Below are 9,016 nucleotides of genomic sequence, written 5' to 3'. Positions count from 1 at the left end.
CCAAGGATGTTGAGTGGATTGAGGAGTTAGTAGGTCATAGTATAATAAATTATTGTAAGGCCAGATCGAACATGTTTATGCTTATGTATCTGTATCGAATGATGACAACCAAGGCTCTTATATATAAATGAAAATTGTTTCTTCATAAATATATTATGTTTTGGGAACAAATTTCGCATGAAGTTATATACTCTGAATTAAATAAACATAAACAAAAATTTTTAAATTGGTCATGAAAATAGGGGATGTGACAGTGGTGGAGGGTCATTAGCCGAATAGGTTTGATAAGACATAAAAGATTAAAAGTGAAATCTATAAAGTACTAAAATATTCTTTTAAAATCCCACTCTAGTTACTTTATGAAAAACATGAAGATGTTTGCTAATCCATGAAAACACACATCACTTCATTATGTGGTTAATCGAAACACTAATTTGGGATTATAAAGATGAAATGATGAAACAACTCATGTTTATAATTGTTGACAGAGCATGTATAATTAACTGGTACATCAATGGGAGATTATAATAGGTCGAGGGTTTTTGAGCAGGTTTGCATGGTTATTCACATCTAAATTGTGATCATTGGCATCCCAGTCACAATTTGTAGAAGCACAATTCAAGATTAAACATGTCATGGATGTTTCAATGAAAATATCAAAAGATCTAGGATTTTCATGTCATTGAAATTGGTGAAATGTTTCCACCTACCTAAAATAGTTAGGTGATATGACTATAACATCCCTCTTCATATTACGAAATGAAAATATGGATCCTAGCCTGAATTTATCTTATGGGTGAATAATTAAGGATTAAAAAACAACTAACTTGAATTCTCTCTTCTCCAAATTTTAGATATCTTATGAAGATAGAAATGGTCTTCCTCGTTCTTCTAGAGATGGTCTTCCATATTCTGATCAAGGTGAAAATCTCTTCCCATCTTTGGGTAATGGTGGAATTGGAAATTATCCTCCTTCAACTCTTTTACCTTATCCTCTTGTGACTTTCCTACCGTCAAGTTTTTCTCAAATTGAATGATATGAAACTACTGAAGCCCTATTAGCATGTAAACATGAAGATGGACATTTTGTGTGTTCGCATGTTCTAAAAATGAAATCATACATTGATAAATAGTAAAGAATGGGTGTCGTATTCTCGAATGAGCAAGTCATTGATTTGGTTCTTATCTCACTTCATTAGTCACTTGGTTAGATCGTTGAGAACTTTCATATGATGAATCTCGATGTGACCCTAATTGATTTGGATTGTATGATGATTGTTTCCAAAACCAAAATTCTTAACAACACAACTAAAACAGAAATTCTCATAGGATCTAATCCTAAGAATTCCATGCACATTGACAATGATAACATTGATGATCAAGTTAAGAGATATTTTTCCAATGGAAAGGGATCGACTAAGGTCAAACTATTTGATTGTATGGTAAAGAAAAAGGTTGATTCTAAAATCATTCCTAATGTTGACCCCAATGAGTCCATTTGTTTCTATTGCTAATTAAAGGGACATTGGAAGCAAAGCTTCCCAAAATAACTGAAGGATCTTAAAGATGGTAAAGTCATCTTGTATGAATTTACTTCAGGTACATCCATTATCTAACTCCATTATAAGTTCCTATTCTTAGACTCTTAATACATGATTTGATGATCACATTTTGATGGTATTGCAAGATCTAAAAGAAAGAAGGAGATAGGAGAGTATAATAGATTGTTATTACACTGTGGAGATGTCTAGAAATTTGGAGATACTATGAAGGAGTTAGGATAGTATAATAGATTGTTATTACTCTGTGGAGATGTCTAGTAATATATTTTTACATTTTATGCATTATAAGGAAAAGTTCTAATTTTCATTTTAGCAATCAAATGAAGTTTCGGTTTATTAAGTTGCTTTATTTATATTTCCTTGCAATGGCATTGATAACTATGTTGATTATTTTTCTAATAATAGCAATATTAATTGTGGATTTAACTCTTATAGCGTTTGTGGTATTGTTAAATTTGACAAAGTGAAAAGAAATCGCATCACCAAGTTTTAAAAGGATATATACTTGGAGTCATCAAATTCGAATTGCATGATGAATGAGAATACTGTTCATTGGAAAATTATTATTTATTCATTGTTCACATCTTTATGTGAGACAAGTGAAGGACTAATGGATCTAGTACATGTTGATATGGAATCTTCAAATCCACCACAAGGGACAATGACTCTATTCGTCATGATTTACTTATGCTTTAGTAAATATGATTATGTTTAAGATTCAACATAATTCTAATACTTTTGAAAAGGTTCAAAGAGTAGCAGAATGAATAAAAGAATCTATTAGACAGAAAGATAAAAGATTCCCCAAATTGAAAAGAAATAAGAGTATTTTAGTATCATGTTTTATGATCATATTACAATTGTGGAATTGTATTATAGTTAATCCTCAAAGAACATCTTAGTGCAATTATATGACTAAGAATAGGAATCAAACATTGTTATAAATGGTTGGATCATAGATGTGTCATACTTTTTCCAATCAAGTTTTAGAGTTATGCTCTAGTAACTATGAATTGTATCTTGAAAGTCATTTTAAACTAAGAAGGTTGATAATACATTGTAATATGTGGAGTAATAATGTTTTCTTACTCTAGCACATTTAGAATTAAAATTGTGATGTTTTCGATAATCGAAAAACAAAAGATAAATTGAGACTGATTCTATGAAGTGTTTATTGTCGGGAATCCTCACAAACTTTTAAATATATTTTTTTAGCACATCAAGGAACGTTCCTTGTGATAAAACTCATATGTCTAGAACGCATTGGAAGTTGTATTGATCTTGAGAGTTTCTAGAATCAACTGACAATAAACTTTTTAGTTATCACTAAAACATGACCTGGGGTTGAAAAAATTGGTGTGTTTAATTAAAGTGTTCTTATTTATGTGTATTTCTAGTTAAGTTAGAAATTCTTTTGATTTATGTGTTTTCCATTTAAATGTAAAAGCAGTGTGTGTTGGTTTGTGAAAGTACACCGATCAATATGGGTAAGCTTCTAATGACTCAGAAGCACTGGTAGACCCTTACGATGCTAGAAAACAAGATACTAAGAATAACGAAGTTTGGTCCATGAAGGAAAACTAAGTATGGTCTTGATTTTTCCTTAACCTTTTCTTATGATTGTAGGTTGAAAATGATATATTCACATAGATGAAAACATATGCACCTTGAAATACAAGTGGCAATGGTTTTGCTCTAATTCATGAAAATGATTAGGAAGAATTACTTTGGTTGACGGATTTGTGAGATCTGATAAAGATCAATATGGATATTGGTTGTGTTAATTGCATTCTCAAATTCACAATATGATTACGACATCCATCTTTATATTTTGAATTGTGAAGAATAACAGTGAATTGTTTGAACTTTCCAGGTAATATATCTATCAGTCTTAAAAAGGGTTTAAAAAAACGCACACACATTATCCAATTAAGGTGTATAAGCTTAATAAGTCTAGTTGGAGACTTATTGAAACATCGCATAATAGAAATTCGCACTTATGCAAGAAAGTCAAAGGGTATTGATTTCTAGAAGTCTAGTTTATTTCTGGGTACATATTATAGCTAGTTAGAGCATAAATGTTATGCTAGTATTGCATATTGACAATAATGTATGTATGAAACAATGTCTCTGTTTTTTCAAATTGCAAAGTTCGGAAAACATTTCGTTATAATGGAATTAAGGTGGAGGGCACTCATATTTCATTTTAAATTTAAAGGTTTAGATCAAATGGTTTAATGGAACTTAGTCAAAGACATATATGAATAGAATGTTGAAATGTTTCAACATAGGAGATTCGATATATAAAAATATTATAGCAAGAAAATCAACAGATATTAAATCCTTGAACAAGTTATAATGAGTCGAGTCCTATATGCTTCAGTTATAGGATCGATCACATATAATATAATATTCGCTTATTCTAAGTTTTTCAAATGCCTCTAGCATTGTAAGAAAAGGATTATAATTTTTTTTGTGATTGAAGTTGTTAAACAACTGTCAAGAACAATCTAAGGTTTTACTGAATATTGGTTTCTTGTGGAAAAATCAAAGTATGATACTGGTATGACGGACCATAGTGAGACGCTATGGATTGAGATGATTATTGATAAGAATTTATGGTTATACGGAAATATGAAAATGTTTCCATAATGGAAGATGCTTATTGATTCTACATGTGAGTTGTAAACTTTAAGTGCAAGAGAAGTGTTCAAGGAGTGTACCTTGAATTTGAAACTTCATAACCATGGAATCGTTTCTACTAAAAAATTCTAGTGGAACATTCTGTAATATCGAAGGCTTAGTCTCTATGACTTTAGAACATCGACATCACTGAAGATCAATGCATGTAAAGTTGGAATTCTACTACATCTTGGATAGTGATAAGAATTTGGAATTATGAAATGAGCAACATTAGAAGAATCTCCACTCGATATGTTCACAAAGGAAGGACCATAAAGAGGCATAGTACGTGTGTTCATAACATGGCATGACTGATGTTATCTAACTCAAGTGGTTAGTTGATTACTTGAAACATTATATAATGACTAAATCATAAGTGTTATGCTGATTGAATAATAGGGATTTATTTATATTTAATCAGTATGATACCATAGTTAATTAATTTCTTATTGTGTTTCACTTTGCAAGTTTTATTTCTAGAATAATTTTATTATCCAAAGTTCCACAATCGCTCATACTTTTAGAAGTAATTAGTGAATGAAGAATGTCATGAACTGATTATAAATTATCTGTAGAGATTACACATTGCGTGAGATTGCTACAATATTCATGAGTACATAGAAAATAGAGATTTTGAGTATTGCATAAAATCATGCTTAGAGATTACTTCATGGATTTTATCACTAGTAAATCTAAGATGATAATATCTTCTATTATTCGTATGAAGATACATAAGTTGTAATTTCCAAGTCAGTTGTGCATTAGTGTTGTGTAAACGCATCAGTAAGATGATGTTATAAAATGTAGTATCATGTATGATTTGAAAAGTAAATGTTACAATTATGTAGTCAAAGTTTATTCGTTCCTTTTAGCTTAACAGGAAAAGTGATATCTTTGGGCCCCTCGATTATTTGTTGCTGACATCTGGAGTATTTGGCCGAGCCCGAACTAAATTGATGTGTTCAAATAGTACTCTGAATTCATTCGTTATAATTTGGGAAATCAAGAAACGAAATCTTGGACTATGAGATTGTAATTGTAATCAATTGAATGTATGAAATGAAATAAGTGTTGGAATAGTGTCTAAGGCTGCAACTATATTAGGCAAGTATTTGACCCGGTTGTGCATGGTCCTTTTGGGTTGCCTTCACCATAGCAACTTGATGGATGATTTGTTAAGAGAGAGTAAATATTATAAGGAATAATATATGGTTATTTGATTAATATAAGTCATATATTAATTGGAATTAATTTGGTGACTTAAAGAGATTAATTAAATAAGAGGGTATAAACTGTCAATTGTTTGATAGTTACACTTTAGACTGTAAATCCTTATCCAAGATAGGATGGACGATTTCTAGGGATTGGATAAGCCAAAAATCGTCCATAGGGTTATCAAGGAAAAGATATGGATGAACTTAAAGTCTAAGTTATCCAATTATGGTTAAAGCTGTAATCCTTAAGGAGTCTACAAGTATAAATAGACCCTAGGGGTGAGGGAATTCGATACATCCTCTCTCCTAAATCATCTTTCTTGCTATTGGTGTTTGTAAGCCATTAGAGGAGTGACATTTGTGACTCTAGAAGCTCCAAGACAACAAGATCAACAAGGAATTCAAAGGTATGGTTCTAGATCTATTTCAATGTTGTTATTTAACCTAATTAGGCATTAGAAGTCTTGGATTCAAAGCATGTTTAATTAGAAAGCCTAGATCCGAGCAATAGGGTTTTTCATGTGCACATAAGAAAGTTCTTATGGCTAAAACCCATCAGTGGTATCAGAGCCTAGCTTGGTTTTCTTTAAATTGTTGCTTGATTAACTGAAACCAACCTGCAAAATTCGATTTTTTGGTTTCTGAGTCATGGACTCGGCGAGTTCCAAAGTGGACTCGGCGAGTTGCCCTGACTCGGCGAGTCCCTTTGTGTACTCGGCGAGTCCGGGCGTCAGGATTAGCCAAAACCGGGATTTTTTCATGTTTATCTTATGGAAACTTACCTTAATCATATTAGATCAACCCTAATCCGATTTTTTGATATATATGACTATAATCTTGATCTAATTAAAGATATTTATCATCTAATAAAATATTTAATTTCCTTATATGATAATTAATTAATTATTTTGATTATTTTGGTAATTATCTTAAAAGAAATCTTGGATAAATCAAATACAGATAATTAGGATATTAATTGTTAATTGGAATTATTTGTTATTTGATCCTCCATGTTTTAAATGTTTAAAACTTGCTGTCACATTTTGAAATTTATATGTGTGATTAAAAGTTTTAATTTAGACAACTTAAATTTCAAACCCTACGTTTTAAAAGGTTTAAAACACAACCTTATACTAATATGATATTACTAGAATAATATATATATATATATATATATATATATATATATATATATATATATATATATATATATATAACTAAATGCTAGTCTTACCGTTAGTAGGCCTCGTTCACGAAGTCGATCTATAAGGTGGGTATAAGGTTGCGGCCTATAAAATGGCGCTTAATGGGTGTACACTCACACCCACCGCTTGCTTGATTGGTGGAGGGTCGTTAGCCGAACGGGTAGGATAGGGCAACCTCATCCTCTCATTGAAAGTATAATAAGTAATACAAAGTAACTACACGTTTTAAAAATTTCCCAATCTTAGTTACTTTAGGAAAAGTGAATTGATGCAATCCCATGAAATTACACTTTGCACCCTTGCTAAGGAGTTAGTGGAGCGTGTGTGGTTTACCGGCATACTAATTGGTTCTAAGCAAAGGTGGCAAAGGGTGATTCATTGTTTATCATAGTTCGATGGAGCGTGTGTGGTTTACCGGCACATCGAATAGGTGATCGTTACAATGAAGGCACCATGTGAATTTGCATGGTAATTCACACCCGCTTTATGATCCTCGGCATCCCAGTCACAAACAAGAGGGGCATATCGAGATTTAAACATGCCATTGAATAGTTTCAATGAATCTCATCCGATCCTAGGAATTCTCAATACACTTAGGACTAATAGTCTAGGTTTTGTAATGGAGAATTAGTGAATCGTCATTCACTTACCTTCAATTTATTTTCATGTTAGATTACGGCATCCCTTTTCTAATATGTAAATGTTATTTTTGGATCCTAACCCTAATTTTTCTTATTGGGTGATAATTAGGGATTCTTATTCTAATCTATCTTTGTCCTTTCTATAGATGTCGAACGCAAACAACGCTGCTGCAAGTTCTTTCACGTTGATGAGCCTTTGCCAAAAGGTCACCTTCGATGGAACGAACTTTAGCGAATGGATAAGATACATTCGCACCAATTCTCGCTATGAGGATAAGGAGTATGTCCTCGATGAAAAGCTTGAGAAGATCAACTCCGTAATCGCTACTCCGGCCGAAATCACCGCTTTTGAGACTCATGAGCGAGATGCAACGAAGGTACATTGCATCATGATTGCCACCATGAACTATGAATTCCAAAAGTCCTACGAGGACATGTACCCATACGAGATGCATCAAGACTTATTGGAGAGATACCACCAAAACGCGAGACAAGAGCATTATAAGATTTTCACTAACATGATTTCCGCTAAGATGGGTCATGGAGAATCTCTTACCGTGCACCTGCAAAAGATGCAAAGGTATGCCGATCGCCTTCGCAAGTTAAATGTTGACTTTGGGGAAGACTTGGCGATCGACACGGTGCTTCACTCATTGCCTCCGATGTACAACCAATTTAGGATGACCTACCACATGAACAAAGATGAGGTCACCCTAAGCAAACTCTAAGGTCTTTTGAGGGTCTCTGAGAGCAACTTCAAAGACAAGTCTGTTGCACCTACTCCCAATCCGTCTGCTGCTCCTGTCTTGGCAATTGGTCAAGGAAAGGGAAAGAAGAGGAAGGCTTCATCGAAGAACTATCGCAAGGTTAAAGCCCAAGATGGTGCCTCTTCTAGTGGGACCAAAGTTGATCCCACTAAGCCATGTCCTAACCCGAAGGAGGCAGAGTCCCACCACTGCCACAAGATAGGACATTGGAAGAGAAGCTGCCCAGAATACCTGCAAGCAATCAAAAAAGGAAAGATCAAGCCATCTTTCGCAGGTATATACACAATTAAATCTAACGATTCTAATCATGCTATTTCTTGGGTTCTTGACACCGGTTGTGGTTATCACATTTGTTCAAATGTTCAGGGACTAAGAAGAAGTAGGGATGTGGAGCAAGGAAGGATCAATCTAATCATGGGGAATAGAAGATCGTCGCCTGTTACCAAGATTGGAGTGTATTCTTTAGTGCTTAGGAATAATTTATGTTTAGATTTGAACAATTGTTGCTATTCGCCAGAAATGGCTAGAAACATCATTTCATTTCATGGTTTATATAGACAAGGATTTAGATTTTCTTTTAATAATGAGAATGGTTCTATTTTGGCTTATCTAAATAGTGTCTTTTACTTTGAAGCTATACCGTGTAATGGAATATATGAAACTATTATGATTGTTGATAACTTAGGAAATGATGTTTTTAATATTGATTCTTCCACTAGTATAGATAAAGCATCCTTGTGGCATTGCCGTCTTGGACATGTCAACAAGAAACGCATAGCCCAACTCCAAAAGGATGGAGTGTTGGAGTCATTCGACCTTAGGGAAGATGACACATGCGAGTCTTGTTTACTTGGAAAGATGACTAAGTCACCCTTCATGAATACTTGTGAAAGGGGTGAGGGGCTATTGGACCTAATACATACCGATGTATGTGGACCATTTAGA

The sequence above is a fragment of the Lactuca saligna genome, chromosome 2, assembly GCF_052625555.1.
Source record: "Lactuca saligna cultivar CGN05327 chromosome 2, ASM5262555v1, whole genome shotgun sequence".
NCBI lineage: Eukaryota > Viridiplantae > Streptophyta > Magnoliopsida > Asterales > Asteraceae > Lactuca > Lactuca saligna.
The sequence above is the reverse complement of the archived record's forward strand: the minus strand, read 5'-3'. Positions refer to the sequence as shown.